Raw genomic sequence first — 17,976 nt, forward strand, 5'->3', positions numbered from 1 at the left:
CAGATTTCAGGAACTTTGCTCCAAACTTTATGTTCACTTTATGTTAATGTGAACTTGACTCTTTAGTATGACTGCCTATAAGTGGCTTCCACTATTTCCAAAGAAGGGAACCAAGGCTTAAACTATGTGACACCAAAATATAATTGTACCTTGAGTAGTAAAATTGGGAGCTTTGACTCTCATTGTTCATCAATCTCTGGCCATCAGTGGGATTTGCCTGGAGGAAGTCTGACAAGGAGTCACAATCAATGGATACATCTTACTTACATCACAACAGCTGAAGAAGAGCTAAAGCAAAGGGCAAAGGGCTCCAAGGAGACCATCTGCTAGTCTGCTCTCAACCAGGTAATGGTACCTGGCATGACAGGACATGGAAGAGGGAGATAACATTATATTTTTAATAAGGAGAGAAACAAAATATAGTTCTGTCAGCAGTTTGCCGAATCACAGAGGGTGGCAAATGGCAGTTTGATGCTTGTTATAAAATTGCAATTGAAAGAAGAAAAATTCACCCATGATAGTGATTGAATAGGGTATTACAGTAACTACCTCTGCATATTAAAGATTTATTATCAGTAGTCTGGAGTTTTCCTTTAATGATATTGCCTAATGCTTATTGGTTCCTTAATGAGAAAGGATTAGTGAATACACTTGAAATCTTTAAATTTAATATTTTGAATGTCAGCTCTAATTGTGTTGAGATATATTTTTAAGCATTATCGACTTTTTCTTTCATCATTTTCCCTCACTCTGCTCCACAGAGATGAGGGACTCAATCCCCAAATCCCTGAATGATGTGATGTGATGTTCCCACCTCTTTTTTCTTTTTCTTTTCTTTTTGGGCCTCCTTATCTCGAGAGACAATGGATACGCGCCTGGAGGTGGTCAGTGGTTTGTGAAGCAGCGCCTGGAGTGGCTATAAAGGCCAAGGTTGTTCCCACCTACCTGACAGAATTAACTTAAAAACAAATGAGCTCAAATGAAACGATCCTTGCCATCAGATCAATGGTGTATTTAAGCTCGAGATTGGAGTATAGCTAGGATTTGCACTTACCTTGTAAGTTTTTTTTAAAGTTTGTAGCTCAATTTGTTATTTAAAAAAATCATTTTGGTGATTTTTTTCCCCCTCTCTCACCTGCAACACCCTAAAAGTGCTGTCACTGCTTCTGAAAGCTCTATAGAAAATTATGATAAGCAATTGCAAAACGATTTATGAAAGAAGGCTTGATAGAACAGCTTTTTTTTGACGTCGCCGTCTTCTGCCCTGATCCGCTGTCTGTGCGCAGACTGATGAACATCTGCGACCAGTTCGAACTGGCCTCGGGAGCCAAAGTTAACCACGGCAAAAGCGAGGCCATGTTCTTTGGGAACTGGGCTGACCAATCCTTTGTCCCCTTCACCGTCAGGTCAGACTACCTGAAGATGCTTGAGATATGGTTTGGAAGGACCGGGGTGTGCACCAAATCCTGGGAGGAGCGAGTAGCCAAGGTACAACACAAGCTGAGCATGTGGGGGCAGCGATCTCTCTCCATTGTGGGTACGAACCTGGTCATCAGGTGCGAGGCGCTCACGTTGTTGCTGTACGTGGCACAGTTCTGGCTCATACCCCACTCCTGCATTGTGGCGGTCACCCGAGCTATTTTCAGCTTCATCTGGGGATCCAAAATGTACCGGGTCCGGAGGGACACGATGTTCAAATCTCTGGATAAAGGCAGGAAAAATGTACCCAACGTCGCCCTCATCCTGATGACTACCTTCGTGTGCGGCTGCATCAAGCTGTGTGTAGACCTCCAGTACGCAAACTCTAAGTGTCACTACGTGCTGAGGTTCTATCTGTCCCCGGTGTTGCGAAGGATGGGCCTGGTCACATTGCTGCGGAACACTCCATCTAGTTTGACCGTGCCACCTATCCTTCGTTGAGCAGTTTCTGCAGAAAAACACCTTTGACCACCACTCCATCAGGCAGTGGTCTGCACAGAATGTCCTCAAGGCCCTACGGGAATAGGAGACGGTAGATCTTGTTGGATGGTTCCCCGAGCAGACCATCAAAGTCATTTGGTGGAATGCCTCATCGCCAGAACTTTCAAACAAGCACCAAGATGTAGCTTGGCTGGTGATGAGAAGAGCCCTCCCCGTCAGATCCTTCCTGCACACCCGAAGTGTCACCCCTCCGCACAATGCCCTAGTGGTGGCTGTGGTGGGGAAGAGACAGTTGCCCACCTCCTTCTGGAATGTGTCTTTGCAAAGCAGGTGTGGAAAGAGATGCAGTGGTTTTTGTCGAGGTTCATCCCAAGCAGCTCTGTAACACAGGAGTCTGTGCTCTACGGGCTGTTCCCAGGGACGCACACTGAGACAAACATCAACTGCTGCTGGAGGACTATCAATTCGGTGAAAGACGTCCTTTGGTCTGCCCGAAACTTGCTGGTCTTTCAGCGCAGAGAGTCGTCCACAACTGAATGTTGCAGACTGGCACATTCCAAGGTCCAGGACTAAGTGCTGAGGGACGCACTAAAGCTTGGGGCAGCCGCAGCAAAGGCTCAATGGGGAAAGACTACAGTGTAAGGTCCCCCCACCAAGCTGAACGGACGGGCTGGATCCATGGGAAACCCCTCGAACTGTATCGGGAAAATTTTGTGTGCTGTAAAATGTAAAAATGTATATGGCATAACAAATGAAATGGAAGGGTTGTAAGGGAACTCATGATTGTATTGAAGGAAACTGATCACCTTTGCACTGTATGTATTTTTTGACTTGGTGCTGTTTAAAACTGTTTGGTAATGTATTTTTTACAGATTTTTATGAATAAAGTATATTTTGGAAATAAAAAATAAAGCTTTTTTTTGGCTGTCCATCATTTTCATATGTAAACCTGATGAAGGAAGGTAGATTACTGACACTCCATGCTTAAACCACAAGTAGTTGGAAGATGCTGTAGTTTAAGAGCTAACAGTGCCTCAGGTATTAATGTAGTTCCAGTGAGACTTTCGGGCTTCTAAATTGATGCATTGGTGACTCAACCATAATGTGAGATCACACCTCTGCTAGTGCCGGTGCCCTCATTCCTACCCTGCCTCTTAGTGCCCATTTACCAGCTGACCCCAAATACGTCAAAGAAAGTAAAGTATTCGCAACAGACTGTGAGGTTGCTGTGTGCGGCAATTGATACTGGAACGTGTTTACAGTTTTGCCAATATACCAACCAAAAAAATTTTCCAATATTTGTTTGCAATTTTGCCACACTTTGGTATTATTATTGGCAATATTAGCAGACAAACTGTTATGGAGGAGTTTACCTGCTTGCTTTTAAATGAGTTAAAATTGCAGACGGAGCAGTGTCCTATAAATGCAGTCTGTGTTCACTTGCTAATATCACCAGCAGTATTTTCCAGGCTATAGCAGCTACAAGAAATCACCTCTGCAGTGCCTGAATTCATTTTGGAATCAGAATGGGAAAAGAATCTGCTGGTTTGGATAATATATAAAGGGGGCTATCTTTCAAATCTTATGGTGAACAAAAGCTCAAGATTGATGATGGTAATGGGAATCCCAAGCTACGACATACCCTGTAATTTGTACAACAAAAAGCCTGCACATTACAAAACAGGACAGGTTATGGCACACTATAATTTTCCCCTGAATTTTTCAGACAGCAATCCCAAGTTAACTCATCCGCTGCAATTTTTGTTGTTTTCTCAAAAAATGTGAAGAAAATTGTGACTGTGACTTTGTTATATGATAAATGTCTTGACACTGTAGTGTCAGTCATGACTCCATGGGTAGTACACACCCCTTCAGCTCAGAGTTAGAAGACTTTGGTTCATGTCCCACCTCAGCGACATGAATACAAAAATCTAGGCTTACTGATGGAGTACTGCACTGTCAGAGGTGTCATCTTTCAGGTGAGCCATTAAACGGAGGCCCTGCATGCTCTCTCAGATGGACGCAAAAGATTCTATGGCACTATTTCAAAGAAGAGCAGGGAAATTATCCCCAGTGTTCTGGCCAATATTTATCCCTCAACAAACACTGAAACAGATGATCTGGTTGTTATCACATTACTGTTTATAGGAGCTTGTTATGCACAAATTGGCTGCTGCACTTCCTACATTACAATAGAGACTACACTTCAAAAGTACTTCATTGTCTGTGAAGTGCTTTGAGACATCCTGAGGTCATGAAAGGTGCTATATAAATGCAAGTCTTTTCTTTTTCTTTTTCTAGAAAGGTTATATATGGGCACAGTGAAAAGTAGTTAGTGCTCGTCTGATAAAATGTATAGTTTTTATAAAATAAGGTCAGATTATTGCAGTAAATTTCCATTGGGGTTCTCCAGCTCATTGGGTAGAACTTTGGCAGGAGAGCCATGGAAATCCTTGGAAAACCCGTATAAAACTCCATTTATTCTGTTTTTCCAACACATCTTCCACCAAAATTCTTGAGAGTACAATTCATGAACAGAGTAATACACATTCTGTTATTCCAGGAGGTGAGGAAGGGGCTGAATTTTCACAATGGATTCTCCTGCTTAGCCACTGTAAATCTGGGTGATTCTCTCATTCTGACAATGGCATGATTGTGGCATGCCTGCCAGCACTGAACGATCTGATGCGCAGTTTCACACCTCACCTCGGGACCCAAATTCGTGTGAGGCCAACACCACTTAAAGCTAGTGTACATTACTGTGCCCCTAGCTAAGCTGTTCCAGTACAGCGTAAACACTGGCATCTACCCGGAAATGTGGAAAATTGCCCAGATATCTCCTGTGCATACAAAGCAGGACAAATCGGACCCGGCCAATTACTGCCCTATCAGTCTACTCCCAATCATCAGCAAAGCGATGGAAGGGGTCGTCGACAGTGCTATCAAGTGGCACTTGCTCAGCAATAACTGCTCACAGATGCTCAATTTGGCCACTCAGGTCCTGACCTCATTACAGCCTTGGTCCAAGCATGGGCAAAAGAACTGAACTCCAGAGGTGAGGTGACAGTGACTGCCCTTGACATCAAGGCAGCATTTGACTGAGTATGGCATCAAGTAGCCCTAGCAAAACTGGAGTCATTGGCAATTGGGGGAAAACTCTCCGCTGGTCAGAGTCATACCTAGCACAAAGGAAGGTGGTTGTGGTTGTTAAAGGCCAATTATCTCAGTCCCAGGACATTACTACAGGAGTTCCTCAGGGTGGTGTCCAAGGTCTAGTCATCTTCAGCTGTTTCATCAATGACCTTCCCTCCATCATAAGGTCAGAAGTGGGGACGTTCACTGATGAATGCACAATGTTCAGCAACATTCGTGACTCCTCAGATACTGAATCAGCCCGTGTCCAGATGCAGCAAGACCTGGACAACATCCAGGTTTGGGCTGATAAGTGGCAAGTAACATTTGCACCACACAAATGCCAGGCAATGACCATCTCAAACAAGAGAGAATCTAACCATCTCCCCTTGACTTTCAATGGCATTATCATCACTGAATGCCCCACTATCAACATCCTGGGGTCACCATTGACCAGAAACTGAACTGCAGCAGCCACATAAATGCTGTGGCTACAAGAGCAGGTCAGAGGCTAGGAATTCAGCGGTGCGTACCTCACTTCCTCACTCCCCAAGGCCTGCCCACCATCAACAAAGCACAAGTTAGGAGTGTGATGGAATACTCTCCACTTGCCTGGATGGGTGCAGCTCCAACAACACTCAAGAAGCTCGACACCATCCAGGATAAATCAGCCCATTTGAGTGGCATCCACCACCTTTAACATTCACTCCTTTCACCACCGACGCATAGTGTGTACCATGTACAAGATGCACTGTAGCAACTCACTGCGCCTTATTTGACAGCATCTTCCAAATGCGCGACCTCTTCCACCTAGAAGGACAAGAGTAGCAGATGCATGGCAACACCACCACCTGCAAATTCCCCTCCAAGCCACACACCATTGTGACTTGGAAAAATATCGGCGTTCCCTTACTGACGCTGGATTAAAATCCTGGAACTCCCTCCCTAACATCACTGTGAGTGTACCGTCATCAGATGGACTGCAGCGGTTCAAGAAGGCAGCTCACCACCATCTTCTCACAGGCAATTACAAATGGGCAACAAATGATGGCCTTGCCAGCAATGCCCACATCCAGTGGTTGCTGATTAGGCTCATGAACAGCCTGCACAGGGCCAGTTTGGGTGGCTGGACGCTGGCACCCAGCAGCAGGCTGGGGAGTGGTGGGGGGGGGGGGCAGGTGGAGGGCAGCACTTGAGACAGGCCTTGGGGCCCTCCTTGCCTGTCTAGGTGCAAGAGCAGCCACAGACTATGCTGTAGAGGGGCTCCCCCCCACCAACATTGGTGGTCTGGCCGCAAAATCATTTTTAATTAAATATTTAAAAATTTTGCGGAGAGGGCGCCTCCCTGTTGAAGCACCCTCTCTGTTACTTACTTACCATCACAGCCGACCGCTCCTATCAAGTGAGAAAGCTTCTGATTGGTCCTCTAGCTTTGAAAGCCTGCTTACCACCCTTAATTAGACAGCGAACCTGTCTCCATGCCAATTAAGAGGGCACCTCCGTGGAAATCCCAATGAGTGACTGTATCCCCTCGAGAGTCGGTCTGGGACCTGGAAACAGTTGCACCTTTCGTTTCCCACCCCCATAGGGAAGATCCAGCCCCTGGAGTTTCATTCAGGGGAACCAGTGTCTGATAATACACTCATCGACAGCCCATCCGCAAAGGTGATATACTGGCTGTCTCATCCTTCCTCCCTCTCCTCCTCTTCCTCCTCCTCCTCCAGAGGTGGTTTCCATAGCCCTGGTGATAAGGGCTGCATCCTCAAGATAGTCAGGATGTGGAGAATGCAACAGGCCATCACAAATTGGGACACATACTCCAACGAGTACTGGGAGGCTCACCCCTAGCGGCCCAGGCAGTGGAACTGTTGCTTCAGCATGCCAATGGTCTGCTTGATGATATTCCTCATTGCAGCATGGCTCTCATTGTAATGAGCGCTGTCCAGGTGTGGAAGCATTGTAGAACTGAGTCATTAGCCAGGTGTACAGCAGATTGATCTTGTTGCCGAGCAGCCATTCTCTGGTTCAAAGTGGTGGCTCAAAAATGGCTGGAACTGCAGACTGGCATAGGATGAAATCATCATGTCTGCTACCAGGTTAGTGGGAATTCACCAACATGATGCGCTGAGCATGGATGCACGCCAGCTGCACGTTGAATGAGTAGTATTCTTGCAGTTTCAGCACATCTCCACATTGAGATGCGGCCCCCACAAAACCACATGCGTGCAGATGACGCCGCCTGCACTGTGGAGAAGCCCACTATCCTGGAAAAGTCACATGCCCAGTCCTCCTGCTTCTCTTTGTTTAGTAAGTAGGCAATGAAGTCCCCTCTCCTGGCATACACGACGTTTGGGACCTTCCAGATGCAACGATGGATGGCAAACTGTAATATGATTGTCTCGTCACTTGTTTAGCCTGTAAGGATCCACTGACCTACAATTTCAGGGATACACTCCCTGCTGACTTAACCTTGAAGGCCAGTGACAGCATCGTCCTCACTCTGCTCTGAGGCTGCAAGTCCGAGTCCAAGAGGTGGCACAGTTTGGTGATACACAGCTACTGAACACATTGCTCCTGGCTGAGATGCAGGTAGCAAAAGTGCTCCCTGAAGACCCTAGCAGGGTAGGTTCTCTTGTTGGGAGCCCTCCTCCTCCTCCTTCTCCTCCTCCTTCTGCAAGCAGCTTGTCTTCTTTGCTGCCTGTGCTCCATCTCCCTCTGATGCTGCAGCTCAAGGGGAACTGCAACGCTAGCCCTGATGACTGGCAGTAAATGATGTACTTAGAGGCCTTTCAGAAGCACACAACTCCCTCCAAATGTGCTGCACCACTCCCTGCTGACTTAACCAAGTTTACACAACTCCTCCAACAACCCATTTTTTACACTAACTCTGTAACAGCAACTAGATAGTCAAAAGCAGCTAACCTGCAAGTTGGATGGTGATGCCTTTAAAGAGTGCAGGTGGGGTGGATCCCTCATGCAGCATGTTCAGCTGTGCATGTTTAAGAGAGGATGCGAGCTGGAGCAGCAAAGTCAAAAATGGCAGGTCGGGCACTGAATCAGCACTAGACACTGACTGTCGTCACAACCTGCCTGCTCTGCATACTTCCGGCGCATGCATGAAACACCTGCGCTATCACCCTCAACAACATGGCAATAAGCACAGGCTGCCCTCCCCAGCCATTCTTCAGCTCAACTGGCTCCTACAGCACCGAACCACTGACGCTACGAAGCCAAATTTTGCGGGCCTAGAGTTAAAAGCAGGCTTCACGTGGTGGAGCCATTAATCTTCCTTCCTTAATCAGACTTACATATGAAAATGGCATGAAAAACGTTGGGCAGGAAAAGACCAACTGATCCAGCAAACATGCCTTAATTAAGCATATTTCTGTTATTTATCACAGTTTTCTTATGAAACTTCCAGAAGCAGAGGCATGAAGTGAGATTACCTTGTTGTTTCAACAACAACCCCTTCCAGTGTTTGTGCCAAAAATTTCTATGGGGTAATAATACCATAAAGTGTTGTATTATACACAGTATTAAACATATCAGTGACATAATTACAGTGTGTAGTATTGGTATACTAACTACTATATGTCCACAGACATTCATATAAACATAGAAGTTTTATAATGTTGTACAAGTTCATTTCACATGAATGTATTAAGTATTCGCATACCAATGCTACACACTATAATATGATTTTATGCATAGTTTAAAACCCAATTCCAGAACAGACAAGGGAATTTCAAGAAATTTGCTAATGTTGCACACTACCAACTCAAGATCAATGAAAATGACACTTAAATCCTCTATATGAAATTCGTATCTTTTCAAAGCAAATCAAACATTTAAAATTCAGATCGCATGTGAAACCTTTCATTTTATACATTTCTAACTCTCCAAACATAGAGGACAGTTAGCAGTATATGTTCATTTATACAATACAGATGTATTTACAAATAAGAATTTTTGTTCTTGTGTTTATAAATTAGGAAACTCTAATAATATATGGTAAGAAATTATTATAGCCGACAGACAAGATTATTAAAAATTCAGAAGCCTGTGATCTTTCTTTCATTTTGCATAATAAAAACTAAAAATTTAATTTGTTTCATTTATATTATTTAATTACTTCTTTTCAGTGTTTTAACAGTCAATTCTACGTATGAACAATAGTAACTGCAATTTTCGCTGCAAATAGTCTTCCGGCGTTAAGGATTTTTTTATTAGAATTCATTTCTACAACGTGGCATGACTAGATGATAAACGACTTAAATTAGGATATAGCTCGAGCTACAAGAGTTTGACCTTGCACATAACAAATAAACTGCACTAAAGTATCTTCATACTTGTCATTCTCAGAACCTATTGAAATTTGTTATCTGCCAGGATTTTATTGTAAATTGCCTTCAAATACAGTGTTTAGGTCTTGGGGGGATATTAGTCATCCAGGAAAGACTCACACAAAAAAACTAGCTCATTTCCAATTGTAAACTCAGCACTTTTAATGTTTACCTGGGAAAATCTATTTCTGAGACAGGTTGGCCGACTGAGTAACATAGGTTTACTTTATTTCTTTACCCTAATGCGTTCTTCACTCAATGGATAAGCAAAATGGATTGAAACTATAAATGGCTGAATAGCTTTATTCTTACTTATTAGCCATTTGAGCGTCCCTAAGCTCTTTCCTGCTCCATAGCTTCCAACATCTTGCGATTTCCCACCCACCTGTAGATTGGAGGGGAGTCAGGAGGTGATGATACTAATAACCTATAGTATGCTGGTTACCTGGGTTCATACAGCCTCCACTCTCCCAATTCATTAAGACAGTATTATAACTCATTTAGTTAAACAGCATGGTTTGCACAACATAATATGCAGAAGTACAGGGTTTGAAACATGGATTGCACATACAATTGATTGCTGTACAGAAAAAAAAACTTGCTGAGCACCAAAAATACAAGAAACAGTTGTGCAAATGTAAGTAGCACAGATCTCATTTATAACGCTGTGCAGTGGAACCAATATTATCCAATATAATAGAATTGGCTCGCCTGATGAGTAATGGAAATTGGTGGATCATTAAAAGTCTCCAAACTTTGGCCTTCTGCAAATTGTCTAGCAATACCTGAGGTATCATAAAGAAGACAAGTCCAATAGAAATAAGATATACTCAACTTAACAAAAGCAAAATACCGCAGTGGCTGGAATCTGAAATAAAACCAGAAAATGCTGGAAACATTTTTGCTTCTGGAATACATTGCTGGCTGGTGTGGTGGCTGATGACTCTCTACATGCCTTCAAGAGGGAGATGAACTGTTTTTTTTGGACTGGGACAGATATTGCTTTATACAGAAGATAAGTGTAATGCTTGGTCCATGTGATCTCCTAGACTGCTTTTGATTATCTCAGGGGGTCGGAAACGAATTTTGCAAAGTATTTTTCCCTATTGACTCACAGTTTTTTTCCTCTGGGTTTTGCCTCTCTCAGGAGGTTCCCTGATTCTGTGCGTGGCTGGGAGATGGGGGAGATGGAAGAAGCATTTACTTATGATGGTCCAGCCATCATGATGTGGGGCAGGTTTGATGGAGCAGTTGATTCTTTCCTGCCAATCAATTTTGTATGTACATGTGCATGTATGAAACACTCAACATTTTATTTAGAAGAGCAATCTCTGTTTGTTTTAGATTACAAAGTTTGCTTATGGCACATTCCTTTGAAGTGGGATGAATGACTCCCCCATGGACTCAGTGGATCAGTGTCTTGCCCAGTGTGGCACTGAGTGGTTTTAACAGGGAAGTTTTGGGTTCTATCAATGGTTTCAGCTGAGGTATCTAACCTCAGTGAAAGGAGCTGTGGGTGCCTTGGTTGACTTCACTTGCCCTGCGCCCCCTCCCCCCCCCCCCCCCCCCCACCCCCCCCCCCGCCACCACCTCCCCAGGCTCAAAGATAAAAATCAGCCACAGTTACTGCTCTGGATTGTTATTCAGAGAAGTTGCTGTAAAATGTGCACAAATTTGTGTGGACATTAGGAAGAAAGGAATTGCGCTCAGCCATGATGCCTCAAGCAGTCATGCCTACTTATTGTCTAGCCTTATACATAAAGAATGGGCACTTGGGTTAAAATGGACCCAAACCCCAATATGAGTCTACATGTTCAGGAGAAAGATGGAAGGGGAAAAGAAACAATTAAATCAATAGATATATTTTAAATTCAAGTATTCTAGAAATTATACTAAGGAAAAGATAACATTAAGGAGAAATTGGACCCTGCAGCATTTAGTTTATCGGGTGCAAAATGCAGCCAAAAAGCACCAATATCAAATTGCTGACTCCCTACAGGAGCAGCCATGTAGTATTACTACTCAGTGACTGGGTGACTAGTTTCCTTATTTTTTTGACATATAACCAATTGTAACTAATTACCATTATTAGCAACAGACATATGGATTGTGTCAACAGCCAAATTCTTAGAACTGAGTAGTTCTTGTTTGTTCTTGGGTCTTTGCATGTTTATTAGAAAGAAATGTTAATGGCACATAAATAAAATGTCTATTTTCATACGATAATGCGCATTATCATACAGTTAATGTGAAATTAGCAGTTATTTAAATGCTATGGGGGTGAATTTCCTTGGGTATTTATAACATTTTTCAGAATTTCTGAGCTCTTCCATTAAAGTTATAGTGGATGAACAGGAGGATCCCAGCAGAGGAGAGTTATTAAAACATGTATGATGTTTTCTCTGGTGTGCCTTCAATACAGCTTGCTTGAACTTTCACTGTTGTATGTTCACACCTCAATATGAGTGTGCTGTTCTCAAATGCGTCTTTGACATCTATTCTTCAGAGTATTTCCTCTCACCTTTAATCCTATGACATGCTTTTTATCCCTTCTAACTCTTGCAATCTGTTTCATCTCTCTCCTGGACCCCAAAGTATATTCCATCACCCTCCTGAACCTACTTTGGGACATCATAAGGTTGTGGAATTTGTTTTCTTCCTTTATTTTTTTTCTTTATGGATTCTTCTGCTAAAATCCTTTAAAGCCACTGAGCATTTCCATCTCCTTCATAAACCTGCTGAATCCTTTTCTGTCTCCCAGGTCTACTAATTTTATAGCATCTGATCTAAAATATTACTAATAAAATATTAATATTAAAATATTAAAATATACTGACCCGAAACGTTAACTCTGCTTCTCTTTCCACAGATGCTGCCAGACCTGCTGAGTGAATCCAGCATTTCTTGTTTTACTCCAGTGTATTATTCCTGCTGTCTCCTATTTATATGGAATAACTGATCCAAAAATAGCATGTTCCAGTTAATAGCAGTGTGCATTCATTAATACTGAACTGCGATGTGAAAGAGTAAATTCACCAAACTATTCAGATCTTGGGCTTGGTGGAAGGATTGGCAGCATGGCTCATCCACTTTCCATCCGGGACATTAAAATGTGGGGCTGAGGAGGAAAATGAAAAGAAAATTATTTGAGTGAAAGGACCAGGTTCATTAGAAAACAGACAGCTGTGACTTTATCATGTACATCTTTCCACATACTAAAATTATACACCAGCTACTACCACCTCTGCCAGCACACTTTAGCTGCAGTGTGTGCTATTTGCAGGATACACTGAAGAAATTGGTCAAGGCTTCTTCAACAGTACCTCTCAAATTCACCATCTCCACCACCTAGATGGACAAGGAAAGCAAGTGCATGGGAATACCATCACTTCCAAGTTCTCATCCAAGTCACCCATCATCCAAACATGGAAATATAATACCATTCCTTCATTGATACTGGGTCAAAATCCTGGACTCCCTACTTACCAGCACTTTGGACATACCTTCACCATCTGGACTGCAGTAGTTCAAGAAGAGAACTCTCCACCGTCTTCTCAAGGCAACTAGGGATGGGCAATAAATGTTGGCCTTGCTCGCAATGCCCATATGTGAAGAACTGAAAGTTTTAACAAAAAGTAGCAAACAATTCAAGGTGTTATCACTGTGTGTGTGTAGTTGAAATTTTCTGTGATTTATCATATAGAAAGTAATTAAATTATTTATGCCTCACACTGATATTTGACATTCCAAACAATATAATAGGACAGTGTTATGGCCAGAAAAGTAGGTTCAATTTAATTATTTACCAAGCTGTAAAAATTACATTACTCTTTCAAACTACTGTCTGTTGAGTAATAAAAGAATCAACAAACAGCTTAAGTGGTACATGCACGATGCATTAATGAGGAAGCAGTTTCATTTGATCCCTTTCATGAAGTGTCTTGATAATGAAAGAACAACAAAAGTGTGAGATACTCTATTTTATGTGGCATGAAATTACAATGCACTGACCATAAGCAAGCTTCCATACAAACTGTAGCAGTTAATAACAGACTTATAGCAAACTTTTAGCAATGTCACCATCATGCTATTTCACCAAAAATGTACAACCGTTGTCAGTGTGATACTAGAAAACCACTTTAGAATATTTCTTGGCACTGGCTAAAAGGACTCTTTTTTAATTGACTGATTGATACATTAGGAAAAACTTTGGGGGAGAAAGTGATTCCTGTTGCACCTGTTTTCTAGGCGCAAAATGCATATCAGGGGTACCTCTCTCTGGGCAGCATCTCCCACACCCGATCCTCTGGAATTGTTACATCTGCCAGTTTGGTCACATCCAATTCCTTCTAAAACAGGCTTTAGACCCCTCCCCCACCCACCCGACTCAGGAGCCTAACGCCAGTTGTAAGTCCCTGATGCCAAGTTCATCAGAAACGGGTCGAAGCATGCGCCACACAGTTTTTCCAGCTCTTCGGCAGGTTAAGCAGTGGTGCATAAAAGAGGCCGTCAAAGAAGAGGTAAATTTTTCTTTCTCCACTTACCTTAATGCAGAGTTGCGAGGAGTAGGAGAGCTCCTCGTGGTTCTACAACAATATTCCAGGTCCTGGCTAGTCTGTATTCATCTCCATGCCCTTCGCCTGCCCCAGGTCCCGGCACTTAACTGGTGGCCAGTTTGGCATCTGAGCCACGCAATTTTGGTAAAGCCACAATCAATGAGCTGCTTCAGAATGAGCAATTGGCTTTCGGAGCTTGCTGCTATCATGGAGATGGGGTCCAAAGCCAAATTTAGAGCGAGTGTCAGGTCTCCATCTTTTGGCGCACATTGTAGGCCCATTGTCAATTTTGTGTCAGCTCGCACCGTGAACCAAATACCTTGCTTGTTTATTTACTCTTTGATCTATGATACCCAGTTTTGCAAAGGAGGCCTCAACCAGGCATTAGGTCCTTGCTGGTATATGCAACTTCAGCAGATCGAGGCAGCATTTGTAAAGAGAGAAATAGAGTTAACAGGAGAAATTTTAACATTGAAGAGGCTTAGATGTGGGTGGGGCATTAAATTCATCAAAAAAGTCAGCATGTCCGCAATTGGCTCCAATGCACTGCCTTCTGGGTTTAAGTCAGGTGCATTCAGCGGCATGTGTGTAAACCCCTCCAGAGATCCAAGTTAATGATTTGCATATTTAAATCAATGAATTGCAACAATATTTTAAACAGCATTTAAATTTAATGGGAAATGCAGGGGTTTCCCAGGCTTTCTGAAACTCCAAATTAAACTAAAGCGAGAAGACTGATGGGCAATTCATAGGGCTCATTGAAAGTCAGGCATATAACAGAAATAGTCAGTGCTCCTGGCTGCTTTCTTATCTCCCATTGGGAAAGCATTTGATGAGAGCACTTGTGGCAAAAGTTTAACTTGGCCACTACCATGTTTTCCATCCTATTAAGGACAGTAGGTGGGCTCCCGATGCTGCAGGCCCAATCAGCAAGATGGCAACTCCGGAATCTCAACAGCCTCACTGGGAGAGGTGAGCACTGCTGAGGCAGGTCCAGCACCGTGAGGGCGCCTCAACATGTAGGCGCCCTCAGAGGCGTGGATGGAAATAAAACATTATTAGGGGTGAAGCCGTTAGGCTACTCAAAGCAGAGCAGAAACCCCTCCAGAAGAATCATTTGGGCCGTGGATGCATCCTTTTCTGACCACAGCCTTGTCATTGGGGCATGGTTTCTCCACAACCGATGGTCCCCACACTCCTCCCCTGCCTGCTGCAGGGAGCTGCCGTCATGGAGTTGACAGCCTCCACACATGGTGAGGGGGAAGAGGGGGTCGCTCTACCAGTGGAAAAATGTTGACAAGGCTGCAAAATTGCCCCTAATTGGGGCCTTAACAATATTAATTGGCTGCCCACCTCTATGAAGCGAGCAGTCAATCTACTTCCCAGCCCACCCCGGGAAAGTTCCCCAATGGCAGGAATGCATTGGGAGCCAGCCCAAAGTGGTTCACCCCGTGATTTACCTGGCTCCCCCATCTCCAAGCCTGCCATCATGGGGCCAGGAAAATTAAGCCCTTCCATTCTCTCTGCAGGCATGGACAGTATGCATGGGCGGCCTGCCAGTACATTGCAGATTTTCTACGGCCTCTAAAATGATTTTTATTTTCATCGATGGCTCCCGGATACAGACCCTGTTCCCACCTGAACAGACTTCAGTGCCAACACTTGCTGTTCTTGCTCACTTCTGAACATGAGACACCAAGCAAAATCCTGACCAGCTGACCCCATCGAAGTGCACGTATTTACGCCGGTGCATGATAAGCATGAGTGCTGCTATGGTGCACCGTCAGAAAGAATCAGCTCCTCTGAAGATTCGTCATCTGTGAGGTCAATCGATGGCTGCTATAACTGTGAAGACCCTGGTGGAGAGCAAAGATATGAATTAGTCCTTGCAAGACAAGAAAGAAGATGATCATATTCCACTGGCTGCTGACCTTAGGTCAACATGAATGAGTGTTACATGACATGTGGGTCATTAGTCTTGAATTCTGTTGCCAGTTAGCTAGGAGGTCCAAATTGCTACAACTCTGATGGTCATGGATACCAAACGACCACTAATCTCAGTGCTTTTTCCTTCACGATTGTCAACTGGGAAATCTGTGGAAGACCACCTTGAGTTTGTCTCTTTCCCTTATCTTTTGCACTCTTTTCTCCTGCAATGGGAACTGACCTATAAGTGATTATGATGGCATTTATTCACCTGATGGATGCAGTGCATTTAATGATTATCAGGGCGAGGCATCAAATAGATGGGGTTGTGAGAAGGACAATAGAAAGAGAAGGATGGGTGGGTTTTCAAGGAAAGTGGGTTTGAGGAGTGATGTGATGGAGTAGGCTCAACAAGTTAGAGTGAGAGGAGGGTAATGCGCACAGCAGGATGTAGCTGAATGTGCAACTGCACTCACCTTTCCTGACCTAGTAAGGTCATTAAAGTTCTTCCTCCACTAAAGCCAGAAGGGTGGCACAATACTTCTGCTGTTGACCTCATGGACAACTTCTAGCTATGCCTTCTTTGTGGCAGCAGCAGGATTTTCCCCCATTGCTGGGAAGGTGTATTTCTGTATGACTCCTCACTGCCCCCCAGCAATGCATAAATTGAGACACAGTCCTTGATCATCCTGAATTTATGCTGAGACCTCTCCCTTGCTTTGTTCAAATTCCTAACTACACCAACTTCCAGCTTTGGATTGGCCCTTTAAGTACTGGAGTTGAGATTGCACCACATCTGCTGCTGCACAATCAACAGCAAACCTTTAAGTAATATTATCGTTGGGCGGTTGCATTAAAATGCCACAGAAGACATGCTGAAAGTTTTTTCCAGTTTGCTACCCTACATCAACACCCACCTCCCCACGCATTCCTCCATTACCTAGAATCCGCCTTGCTGTTATTATCAAGGCCAACGTTTCAGGGCAATGGCCAATCAGAACTGGAAGATGTTAGAGATTAACAGCTTTTAAACAAGTACAGAGCTAGGGTAAAGCTGGGGAGGGGGTGCGGCATGAGTGGGGCAGATTCTGATGAAAAGTCATCGACCTGAAACATTGACACTGTTTCTCTCTCCGTAGATGCTGTCTAGCCTGCTGAATGTTACCAGCATTTTCAGTTTTTATTTCAGATTTCCAGCATCTGCAGTATTTTGCTTCTACCAAAGAAGAACATTGCTTTATTTTTAGCTTTATGAGTTAAGTTTAAGACCTGTTAAATATTTTTCAGGACTGCTGCTTTAAAGTCAAAGTTTTACTTTGTTATTTACAAGTAGATCTGCGGCAGTCCAAAATTGATGACTTTTAAGTTCCATGAAATAATGTTGTTAATACTGCTCAGTTTCAGTGGTTTACTGACAAATGAGTCACACCTCATAACCTGCTCAATGGTTTATCTCAGCCAGTGTCTGCCGCATATTGTCTATCTGTCTCATACTTGAATCTGAGAATGACACACAAAAGCTTTGATATTGAAACTGCAATTTCTTGGCTTTTCAATGGAATTGTAAATTATGCCACGTAGACAGCAGTATCCCCAGCAATAGGATTCGCGAGATACAGCTTATTAACACGTAGGGGAATCATAATTCCTCTTTCTCGGAATACAGCAAAGATTACTTTTTAAGTCATTATTGCCATCCATATAAATGCTAAATAGAAAAGGGAAATTGGATTCCACCTTGTATAACAATTTCTCCGACAGGAAATTATAACACCGAGGATGATTCTGCCAAACCTTTACATTTGAAGCTCAACAAGGGTACACAAGGCTTCACAGAAAATAAATGACAAAACACCTCTTAATTAAACAGTACTTTTGTTCAGGCTAAATGAATGTTCTCCATATGTCCACTGAGCAGCAGACAGCAATTTCCCTAAGGCATCGTAAAAGTCTGAAAGTTAGTGGAAAGAAAATTGATAAATCCACCCCTCATTATCTTCAGTGTTCAGTACTGCTGAGCTGATGGTAGTCCTGCCTCACGGATATTATGCTCTGAATTCATTAGAGGCAAATGTTTTAACCATCTGAAAGCCAAAGAA

This window comes from Heterodontus francisci, chromosome 10 (assembly GCF_036365525.1).
Source record: "Heterodontus francisci isolate sHetFra1 chromosome 10, sHetFra1.hap1, whole genome shotgun sequence".
NCBI lineage: Eukaryota > Metazoa > Chordata > Chondrichthyes > Heterodontiformes > Heterodontidae > Heterodontus > Heterodontus francisci.